We start from the raw sequence: 11999 nt of genomic DNA on the forward strand, positions 1-11999 counted from the left end.
TAAGAGGTTTGGGTAACCAGCAAATTCATTCAGAAAACTCATCATTAGCACAGATAAAATGCAGCACGTCTCCATGCAAATGATCTGCCTTCAATAGCTTCTGCAGCCTCTGGGATAATTAAAGCAATTGAACTTCAAAAGATGCGGAGGAGCATGCCGGAGGAGCAGAAAAGATAATGGGGCTGCAGCTACTCTGTAGGAGACTGAATGGAGGCAGCTGGATCCTACAAGATCGTCCCTCCCAGAGTAGCTGTGCAGTTTGTCCCCCCCAGCTGATCCAAAGCATCCCTCCTCCTGCAGCTTCAGCCCAGATCGCATCATAACACCAGCGTCATCCCCAGCACTACGGGTTTCTTCTCTCTCCCTCACCTTCACCCCTTGGTGCAAGCAGAGCCCAAAACTCTGTCACCTTGGAGGCCTGGAGATACAACTAAGTCTTTCAGATCTCCTCTTGAGAGACTCCTGCCCGTACCAGAAACGTGTCCCTTGACCTGCTCCAGTTCAAACCAAGCAGGATCCAAACATCACCTGCAATTTCAGACAATGGCAGCTCCCCACTGCCCCTAACAATGGGCTCCACACTCCAGGCTTTGCCCCAACCCTACAGCTCCTGGTCCCAAGTCAGGACTCAAACCTCTGCCAAGATAACATCACCCAGCTTTGCCTAATAAACAGTTTTAGTATTTTGTCTTTGCCTGACCTAGACCTGAATAAAAGCACTGAGGCGTTCTGCTCCTTGCCTTCCTTCAGCTTGGGTTCTCCATTTTCAGTTCTCCCTTTGATAGGCTCATAATCCACTTGCAAGCCCCTTCCTGAGCTGCACGTCCTATAAATCCCATGGTCACAACAGCAAATATCCAGACCACACCTGGGTACTGCCTAGGAGCACTCCCCTTGTCTGCAAAACTTTCAGTCTGGGTCAGCAAGATCTGCCTTAGATTGAGCTCCATTTTTTTAATTTTACCTCCATTTTCCTCCCTGTCTTTAATGAGCTTTTCTTTCTGTGACTCTTCTAAAGTATCACGAGTACAAAAGTCATATTTAAAGTCCTGTAGCCACTCAAGTTGCTAGTGCTTTTGAAGAGGGAAGCCTCTTTTGGGTAGATTGGACCACCTCAAATTTGTGAGATTTATTAGAAATCTTTATCACTGGATCCATCCAGCTCTTACAAGCTGAAAGGTCTGAGTGTAAGTTCCAGTTTGAACCATCTCAGTTTGAGCTCTCCAAGTTGTGTTTCTGCCTTGGATGCTTCAACTTCCCCCACCTCTCAGCGAACTATTTCCCCTTTATTCCTTCATTTCAGCAGCGCATATTAGTATAGAGGCAGGAGTTTGCCATACTGCCCTTGGAGCTGAAAGGCTGCAGCTTTTTACCAGGCAGGGACTAGACACCAGCTTTTCTCCCCCAGGGTCACGATGTTGAGCACCAGAGGTTATCTCCATTCAACCTCACGTCCCTGTTGAGCATCTCCCCTATCAAGCAGCAGGAGGTTGGATGGACACCTCCCATTTGCCACAACTGGTCCATGACCTACAGCTGGATGGTCAAAGCCAACCAGCACTGCAAGAGCTGCTGCAGTATGCTGTGGCTGACACACACCAAAACATCGTAGTGCTTGCTGGGTCAGGGATGGGCTGTCTCCTGCCATGGAGATGCTTTTTGCTCTTTGTGCACAGCAGAGATACTCAGGGAGGGACCAATCCATTTTACAAGGGATAGTGACCTCCAGAAAGTGTAGGAGGGCTCCATGCACAACCCAACATGACCTTTGGTAGGGGGTCATGCTCCAGTGCAGTGCCTGCCTTTGTTCCCTTTTGCTTCCCCACACTTCCGTACCAGGATCAGCCATCAGGATCTGATGCATCCCCACGTCATCCTGCTCCAGGTGGTCCAGAGGGCAAGGTAGGACCTCTGCACCCATGGGCTCCACATGGTCCTCTGGGGTCCTTCCTGTGGTAACCCAGAAGAAAACCCTGCCCTTTGCTAGCCCTTCCTTAACATCCCAAGATGTGCCCTCAGGCAGGTTCCTCAAGTCAAACTAACCCATCACCAAGCCACACACATGAACAGTGAGACCAAAACCCTGCTGCAACTCCAACCTCATGTTTGGGGGCAAAATCCAAAATCTCCGCTCCTATGAGAGCATCCACTGACCTGTGGACCTCACCCTCCTGGGGCTGCCCCTAAGGGACATCCCCGGGATTACAGGCAGCAGCATCAGGGGAGACTCTACACAGACAGGATAAAAAAGCAGCCATCCACCCAGGTCAAAAGATTTCTTACAGATGAGGTTTTCGCCTCTTTTGAAGACCTCTTGCTTTGCTGCAGCCCAGCGTGGCTGGTGCTTGCTCCTGCTGCCATGGCTGGCAGCTGGATCCATCACCCCTGCTCTCATCCCAGCAAAAATATCTGTCACTTCTCCGATGTCTGTCCAGAAACTCTGCCCAGAGCCGGAGCAGGCACTGGCTTGTCTGCAGGAGGTGGCTCAGGGCACGTCACTACCGCACAGTTAACAGTGAGCAGAAGAGTATGGCCTGAGCACAGGGCTCTGGGATGGGGACCGAACCGCTGCCTCCTCTCCCACAAGATATCCAGCTGGAAGTCCTTGCTCCATGTCTCTTTAGATATCATGCTGCAGCAGCCCTGAGCTGGGACAAGATGTACCCTGTGACATGGGGAGGAGTTTCACTTCCACGCATGGGACAGAATCCTGCTGCAGCCCCGGCCACAGCCCCGGGTTAGACACAATAAATCACTGCTCTCCTGCTCCTGCGTGAAGACCTGCTAGGCAGCTGAAGGCAAGACTTGCCGGGCAAGCAGCCAACAGACACCATCCCCATCCAGTGCCCACACAGCAGCAGGTGGCCTGGCTCCTTGCAAAAACAGTGTTTGCAGCTGCATCTTTTACCAGTGCAAGACTTTCCTTTGCTCGACAGGGAAATCACCTGCCTTAATCATCCAGCAGCAATCCTTCCAGTATTTACACATGCTCAGAGAACTGGTAGGACCAGCTCTGCAAGGCTTTCAGAGCAGCAAGTCTGCTAATACTTTGTAAGAAGCTCTTGTTTGCCAGGGTGTGGCTTGCAAAAAATAAAACAAACCAACCCCGAACTCTGAGCAACAAACAGGCGTTCTTCCTTCTACTTTATAAGGAGTCTGGGGGCAATGCTGGAACAGCTCAGGACAGGCTGGGAAGGGATGGAGTCAATCAGAGCCATCTACATCCCCCACCAGTGAGACAGGGAACCTCAAACCAGTAGAAATGCAATGTAAGCTGGGATGGAGGGTGCTCGCTGCAAGGGGAGGGATGTGTTTTCTCACCCGGGGAATTCTCTGTATGAATTAGCTGGAGATATAACAAAAAACCCAACAACAAAAACACAGTGAGGGGAAAAGCATCTTGGTTTAAGGGAAGGCCAGGCAGAAGCAGAGCTGGAGCACTGCCCTTTTCACCCAGCAATCACATACCTGCTGCCTGTCATGGTGTAACGCAGTGAAAAGCAATATTACGTGTCCCTGTCCCTGATGGTAAAAGCACAGCCCAGCCCTGGGCTGCTGCAGCCTTGTTTGATTAGTTATGGCCAGATTACAGGATAAACCTTGAATAAACGAGGGCTGCAGCCTCCCTCATCTGAGGACGAGCTGCAGACAGCCGAGGAGACAATTTGCCCGATAAGCTAAGGAGGTTCCTGTGCTGTGGGGAAAAGAAACCCTCTCCCACGTATCATTTCAGAGCTCCCCATTAATGTTTCCCAGCCCCCCAGCATCAAGGTGGTTGGGATGCTTTACCATCCCCTCTCCCCTTAACCTACATTCAAGACCAATTGAAATCACAGGACACAAGAGAGCAGAGATGATGCTCAGATGCACAGTGAGAGGACTAAAACTGGTCATTTTTGCACAAGGGCAAACCAGGGCGCAGGAAGCACTTCTCTGTGCTGAAAGAGTATTTTAAGGTAAAATGTGTCAAAGCGTTATTGAATTGGGACATACCCCCTAGAGCACATGAAAGCTGCCTACGGGATGCACGAGTAGGCGGGGGGTGAGGAGCTCAGCCCAGCCCCCTCTGAAGGGCTGGATCAGGCCCAAAGGAGCTGGTTCTCTCACCTACAAGCTGCAAACGCCATGGGCTCCCAGCACGGCTTTGCAGGGGTATCATCTGTCACGTCTCCAGCACAGGAGGATCCCCAAAGCATAAAGATCTGCAATACCAGCTGGAAACTAATGCACCGTGCAGAAAGGCGAAAGCTGTTAAGCCTCCCCGGTCCCAGAGGGTGGAGTGGAAAGGATCTTTTCCCAGAGGGGGTGAAAAACTCAATGGCAACCATTCCTATTTCCACCATGACCTCAAGAAGTTACCCCTATATTGAGGCACCAGAATGGGGGTCTCTCCTACAGCGTAAGCTAATTTAGCAGGAATAACCCATGGATGAAAAGGCTCCATGGTGCGAAGGGGAGAGCTAAGAGCAGGGGAAGGGTTAATGTTTCAGCCAGCCAGATGCTCCACTGGTGAAAAAAGCAGCCCCCATGAAGCCAATGGGTCTGTGTCCATTTTCTGCAGGGCCCAGAGCCCGGCCCTTTCTTCCTGGGTAATCAACTGGAAGTGAGCAGAGCCGGAGTAATCGCTGCACCTCACTCTCCATCCAGGATGCTGCCTGCGGGGTCAGGAGATGGAGGAGCACTGCCTGGCCTGAAGCAGGTCAACACAAGCCGTTGCTGAGCCTTTCTGCTCCACAAGCGGCTCAGCAGAGCAGGTGTAGGCTCAGGCATGAAGATATCAGCAAATAAATGGTACCCAAGTGTGCCCCATGACACCGCGGCATGAGCAAAGGATGATGGATGCACCTCTATGGGCTAAAACCCTCCGGCAGGTATGGAAGAGGTTTCACCTCTGGACATCTGCAGAGAGAGGAGCTGACACCTCTAGAGACTAGAGAGGAGGAAGAGGGAGTGTGCCTGATCCCAGCCTTCAAGGCACAGCTGCATCCTTCTCATTCTCCACATACTAACCTGCTGCTGCCCTGCTTGGAGTAAGCGTTAGGAGAGGGGTCTTGGCACCCCTAGACTGGCCAAAATTATCCGGTAATGAATGCACAAGCATGACCAGACTTAGAGGATGCACCCGTTCTTAGTATCATACCCTAGCACAAACGCTGTCTAAATCTGCTCTTGGGATCAGATCCAAAGCCTTCTTAAAGCATCGATGCTTTGTTACTAATCTGTGTACAGACCAGGGAAGGGAGAGATGGATTTTAATTTTTTTTTTTTCTGAGGCATAATCAAAGAGAAAAATTAGCTTGGTGATATGGCTGGGCTTCATCTGCTTCATGCCTGGTCTGCTGGAGAGACCCGCTCAGGTAACACAGCCCTTCCCAAAGGAGATACCAGGACAGGGTGTCTGCACCAGACAGTCCCAGCCTCCTACCACGACAAGCCCTAAATCCTCTTTATATCACAGTCAAACACCTTAGAAGGAAGGTGATGTGTCCTAATTCCCACCCTCCTACTCTCCTTTGATGGGGTGCAGTTGCAGAGCCTCTACAAAAGTCTCGCAAGGAAAAATTCATACCCATTTTTCCCCACGCCAGCACCGTTCTCCAGTTTAAATAGCTCTTCTGCCTCCCTGGTGTTCACCCCTTGGATGTATTTATAGGCAGCAAGCACATCCCCTCTCCGCCTTTGTTTCGCTGGGCTTTTATAGCTTTGTATAATAGCTCTCCATCCCTCTGATCAGCTCAGAGTCCTGTTTCCCTGCACCTGCTCCAGGCTGAGTTAATCCCTCTCAAGCACCAGATATCTCAGAGCCCGGTCCTTCCACGTTAACTCTTCCGTACCTTTGTCCCACCAACACCCTTTTTCTGCTTCCCCTTGCCTTTTTGTAACCCCCTCAGAGGCACCCACAACCAAAACAGCCCTGAAACCCCAGTCTAGGCCATCCCAAAATGATCCAACCTCCAAACATAGCACAAAGCCCAGCCATACAGCACAGCACTGTATGGCCTGATATATGTCCTAGGGGATATCCCCACACCCTGCAGCTCATCCTCGAGGTCAGCCGGTTCCCTCTGGCCAAGCATCTCATTCAACCCTGATGGATGGTGCCTCTCAGCTTGGTTTTGCAGCTGAATCTTGGCATGAAGAATGAGAATGATCTCAGATCTTCCCTTAAAAGCTTTAAGCAGATTTAAGCTCTCCTGCATGGGGCCCTTTGCCACCTCCCCTAGCCCCTGGCAGAAGTCTTCTCCACTGACATACTCCACTGAGTGGGTAAAGCCTCATCAAGTCCAGGTAAGGGAGATCTGTAGCATATTCTTTGCCTAAAAATGAGATCAAAGCTACAGGTCAGTCCGACACAGGCCCCTTTGGTAACAGTCCTGGGTTTCCACCCCGGGGGCTTGAGGATGCCCATGGTAGTTCACCATGAAAGAGCTCCCTTGAACAGACAACAGACAGCAGCTGAGCAGGGATTTTGCTGGGCTTGTGGGCATGTCAAAGTCCCACCTAAGTCATTTCTTGCCAGAACAGGTGAGGACCTGGGGCTGGTGGCAGAGATCAGGGTTGGACTTGACTCTGCCATGAACCTCCCGAGTGCCTTGGTCATGTCACTTTGCCCCCTTTTTATGTGTCACCGTTTTGCAGACAGGATTATTGTTTCTGTGTGTCACATGCGGTGTCCCTAGAACATGACAAAGGGGCTTGATTTCTACTCTGAGCAGGGCCTGCTACAGCAAGCCCCGCTGCCTTCCTCAGAACCTGCTTTTCCTTTCACTAATGCCTTGATCCTCAACTCTGCTGCCAAGGAGAAAGTTTTTCCCAACCAACTCTGGCACATGGCTCCTGGCAAGCACCAGACGCTGAGCAAGCCAGCCCCCACGCACGCAGCAGCATTTGTACACACGCACCCCTTGCAGGGGGGATTGAGACCTCACATCCAGCTCCCAAGGGTAGAGGGCATCTCAATCATCAGTCCCTCCTGGGTTATACAACCCTGCTGCCTGGCTCATGGGCTGGAGCTGAGCCCCAGGTGATTCATGTTAAAGAATTACTTAAATAACCAGTAGGCAACCGATGTTCCCGGTGAAGGGTAGGGAGAAAATATATTGCGCCAGGATAGATGTGCCTGTACCAAGATGTTGCACCGAGCAGGAGCTAAGCGGAGAGCACCCGGCTCAGGCACTGCTCCTCCATCCATGCCGGGCTCTGCTGCTTTTCCTGCAGCCCCAACAGGTGATACCTGCTCTTGCCTGCATCTGTAAGCTTGTCCCTCCTCGCTTCACTGCCACGCCAAGCAGCATGGCCAGCCAGGCCCTCTGCACCTGCCTTGGGCTACCTACCCACCACCACGTGCAGAGCGTGGGGTGGGAGGCGCAGCTGCAGGGACGCTGTGCTGCCCTCACCCCAGTATAACACCAGTTCAGCACATCTGGACACCAGGCTGAGCCTGGGAGGGGGATCCGAGCCCCCTAAAAATGTAAGAGTGGATGGAGATGAAAGGCGCCCCAGGGAAAGTCTGCAGCACGGTTCTTGTTGGATGCAGCTAGAAAAGCAGCTGAGGATTTAACAGCATCCTCCGCTACCCGCCGTGCTCACTGCCCTGCTTTCATCTCCATTTGCCACGTCTGCCCGCACTCCCCACCAAGCTCAGAGCTAACGCAGCATCCAGGCAGAAACAGAGTGATAATTAGTAATAAATAATTAGTAATAAATCCAAGTATCGCACACGGGTGGATCTGCAGGGCCAGGTGAGCAGCCCAGGCTCACCTGGCAGCTACTGGAGCAGGAGGCGGGGGATGGAGAACCAGAGCCACTTCTGATGGGACACCCTCCAGTAGAAAGCATCGGGCTTATTCCTCTAGTCCAAAATAACATTTTCAGGGCAGGAAGAAAGGGATGATGTCTCTCACCCCCGGGATATGGGAAATCCAGATTCATATCCCTGCCTGGAAACCTGAAGAGACCTCAGTTCCCTGCGCCCCAGCAGCAGCCCGGCCTGCCCCGGGGGCAGGAGCTCTCTCTCGCCTTAACTTTCCACGCAACTTACTAAAAGCCCTTGGGTTTGTCCCAAAAAAATGGAACAAAGAACAATACTGAAACCTCAGGATTTTTTCCCGGCACAGAAATCCTGCTCTTCAGCCAGCGCCGAGGCCTCGCTGCTGAAAGTTTCTGTCCAGCTTGCCTCCGCCAGCAGAAACAAGCCGGACTGGGAGCAGCCGCGGGCTTTTAACCATCTGGGGTACAACTTTCAGATGCCCCAGCCCCAAGCCCCCCAACTTTCACATCCCCAAAACCTAGACCTCACACCAGTGCTCGCTAAAGGCAAGGGCAATGCGCTCCACGCAAGGCAGCGCAGGGGAGGAGGTGGGTTCCTGCTTTTCGCGCTTTTTTGCCCCAAAATAGTCTTATACACCCAGCCCACCCCCTTCCTCAATGCAGCTACCCCCGATTCCCAAAGCCACAGGTGCTCTGAGCATCCCCCGAGGGGGAGGCTGGACCCCCCCGGGGCAGGGCGCGGAGCTGCCTCCCCGCGGAGGGGGCAGCAGCGGCGGGGGGTGCAGTGACAAGCCGCCCCCCGTCTCCCCGGGACCGGGGCTCGCCCTACCTGCCCGTTGCCGGTGCCGTTGCCCGATGCCGGTGGCCGGTGCCGCCGCTTCCCCGCAGCGTTTCACCTCCCCCAAGCACCGCCCCGACGGGGCGGGCAGCGGGCGCCGCCGCCGCGCCTGCGCTGGGACCGCACCGGGGACCGGGACCGGGACTGGGAACCGGGAATGGGAACCAGCACCGGGAATGGGCGCTCCCCACCGCTGGCAACCGGGACTGGCACCGCCCAGCACTGGGAAATGGGAGCGGCAGCGGCTGGCGCTGGTCCAGGACCTGGTCCGGGACTGGGGACCAGTTTGGTGAACTGGGAACCCCTGTTGGAACCGGGACCGGTATTCCCCAGGCACCCTAAGATTCCCCTAAGATCCGGGATCATCTGGGAAAGGGGCCCGTCAGCGAGAACGGCGGCTGGCACCACCCAGATGGAGAACTGGGATGGGGAACTGGAGCTGCCCAGGCACCAGCACCACCAGCTGGGCACTGGGACCAGCAACTGGATCACCTGGGCACTGGCACCAGCCACTGGGACCTCCCAGGCACTGGCACGTGGACTGGCACTGGGACCAGCATTGCCCTGGCACTGGATGCTGGGACAAGGTCCCACTGGCTCTGCCTGGGACCTCGCACTGAGACTGGAAACTGGGCAAACTGGAGCACCATGCACCACCAGCAGCTGGGTGCTGCGTGCCAGGGCCACCCAAGCACCAGGCAGCTGGGGTGCATTAGGACATCGCCCATGGAGGGTGCAGGGGAGAATCATCAAGGGCTGCAGGATCTGGGTGCAAAGGGGACATGCCCCCATCAGGAACAGTGAGGGGCAGGATCACAGGGCTTGGAGATGTGTTTTCCAGCCCAAGACCAAAGTTATTCCCCTTTTCTGTTTTGCAAGAGGGAAACTGAAGCACTGCGGAGGGAGGTGAATGGCTGGGCAGGCACTTGGCCCCCCTGCACATCCATGGAGGTCGACACGCAACGGGTGTCACGGGGCTGGCGATGGGGCCGAGGTGGCCAGACCAGCCGTGCCCCCATGGTGGAAAACGCGCACTCCCAGCCCACAAAAATGCATCCAAGAGGGGAAAAATAAACATGACCCACCCAAAAGTGGATCCCCTGTGGTGGGAAGGAGCCAGTGAGGTTTTTACAGACCCTGTGTCACCAGCAGCTCTGATCTCATGCTCTGACTTGATGCACAAGCATTACTGGCTGTATTCAAGGTTTAGCATAAATTAGGCCAAAAAGAGGCGTCAAGGGATGAACAATTAAAGAAAACAGTTGTAAATTACGGGAATATACAGGTGATCAGACTCTTTTAGATTAAAAAAAGAAAAAAAAGGGCTAAAGGTTAGCTGCTGCCTGCCAGTGACAGAGTGAGCACTTAAGGACATCGGCTTGCCACAACTGCGGTAATGCAGTGAAATTTCAGTGATAAAATTAGAAAGGGGGCCGTGCCGGGAGCAGCATTGGCCTGGCACGAGCTCCTGGTCCCACCGAGGTGTCACCTGCAGCTGTATGTGGTCACCACAAATCATGTGGGTGATTCACCTCCTCCGGGACCTGCCACTTCCTCAGGTTTATTATCTGAAACCCTTTTGGACTTTTCATATTAAGGTTCTTGGTATTTTTCTGTTAATATAATAATTTCATTACTTACACAATTCATTAAATATTCATGTTACAATTATTTTAATTCATTTATTAGTTAAAGGAATAAGAAAGCCAAAAATCTGCAGCTCCATGAACGTTTTCTTTAGCAGCAAAGGCCATTTTCTAATGTTTTTCTTCTCTTTGCCTGTTTTCCCCTCTCCCCCATGGAGCTCAGGGCTGCTGTGATCTGGTTGTGCTCAAAACCAGGTCAGTGCAAAGGTCCAGTTTCATGCACCCTTTTTCTCACCCCTCAACAAAATTCACCTAGGAAAATAACCCTAAAACCCACAGGGTTTTAGGACTCCATATTTAGGACCCTGTATTAGGTCTGGAGCCCAGCTGAGCACAGTGCTGACCATCACCCTAACCATGGTGGGAAACTCTAGCAGCAAATGGCAAAGACTGAAAAAAGAGGAAGAAAAAAAAAAAAAACCCAAACCCTCAGTTTCTGAATATTTGTAAAGGGGAAGAGTAGATCCTACACAGGTCTCCAACCGCAAGCCCAAGATCACCAGTAATGGCCCTAAAAGCAGCTACCAGGCAGGCTAGGTCAGGGATGGATGCTGCTGCTGCTCCCTGGCGGGGGGCAGGGAGAGCGCAGAGCCCATTTTGATCTGTGATGTGCTTAAATGGGGAAACACTCCATCAGTGTTAATTAATTAATATCATCATCCATCATTCCTCCCACCAGTACAGACACCTCCTGCCCAGTTAGCTGCCACGGGCTTGCTTTAACGGCAATGGAGGTAAATAGGTAAATTCCTATTGTGCTGTTTCACCTATTTGACCCCAAAACTGCTAAGGGGGAGCATCTCACTGCGGGGAACGTGGGGACCAGGGGGCACGTGGGGGAGTTTGTCGCCCATGGGGGTGATGGGTGATGCTGTGCAGTGCTGGACGAAGGGATGGAAAAGAAGAGGAAGGAAAAAATTAAAACAAGAGAAAATGGGCTCACCCTTGAGACGAGTCAGCAGCAGGAGCCCGGCTTTTATTTTGTTAACGGGCTGGAAAGCATCAGGGAAAAGTTCTTCTGCCGAATTAAGGCAGCGAGCAGGTCCCCAGCTGCTCCCATCTCCCTACAGGGACACGGAGCCCGAGCCCACTCTCATCGCAGGCCCAGATCTTGCAGATTAACTTAGTTGCGTTTTCGATTTCAGCCTCAGCAGGGGAAGGAAAATGATGTAAATACGATTTGTAACGACGCCTTGTTGCTCCTCAGCGTGATGCAAATGAAGCCGTGGTGACGGGGGTGATGTGAGGGCTGAGCAGGGGGGAAGGAAGAAATAGCGATGCTTTACACTAGACCCCGAGAATAGGTAGGAATAAGGTAAAAGGCAAAGTGGAGGAGGAAAATTGCAGCCAGTGATTCTTCCAACAAAGGGGATTTCATGATTCCTTCTGGGATTTCAAAGCAGATGACTTAGTGAGGTTTTCCTCCCTCCCGGGAGAAATTTGTTGTTCTTGCTCATGCAGGGGACCCCCAAGGTGAGGTTTGGTCATGGGTGGTTCAAGGTGAGGGTGTCCCTGTCCAGAGCAGTGGGAGGTGAAGAACTGCCAACTCCCATGCAAGGCCAGCTCTCCCCTTTGAGGGCATGTTTGGGGGAGAAAAGTGAGAAAATAACCGCAGCTGGGTGGCTGGTGCCTGTGTCCCCATTTTCACACTGTGGAGATGCAGGGAGCAACCTCTGATGGCCCCATCCCCAATGCAGGAGCTGCCTGGTGAGGACAAGCTGAGCACTGTTGATCCCATCAAGTTG

General features: G+C 52.8%; 1 protein-coding gene across 3 annotated transcripts in view; it reads right to left on the reverse strand.

Annotated features, from left to right (window-relative positions):
* CAPN5 (calpain 5) overlaps nucleotides 1-11227 on the reverse strand; it is a 62004-nt gene extending 50777 nt beyond the window's left edge. Inside the window, exon 1 of one of the 3 annotated variants that reach the window (XM_074816447.1) lies at nucleotides 11198-11227. The gene's annotated coding sequence lies outside the window, so the exon portion shown is untranslated. Of the gene's footprint in view, nucleotides 1-8599; nucleotides 8685-11197 lie in introns of those variants that run through there. The other 2 variants (XM_074816449.1, XM_074816448.1) reach the window with 2 other exon arrangements.
* Nucleotides 11228-11999: the final 772 nt, after the last annotated feature.

This window comes from Strix aluco, chromosome 2, assembly GCF_031877795.1.
Source record: "Strix aluco isolate bStrAlu1 chromosome 2, bStrAlu1.hap1, whole genome shotgun sequence".
In the NCBI taxonomy this organism is placed as follows: Eukaryota; Metazoa; Chordata; class Aves; order Strigiformes; family Strigidae; genus Strix; species Strix aluco.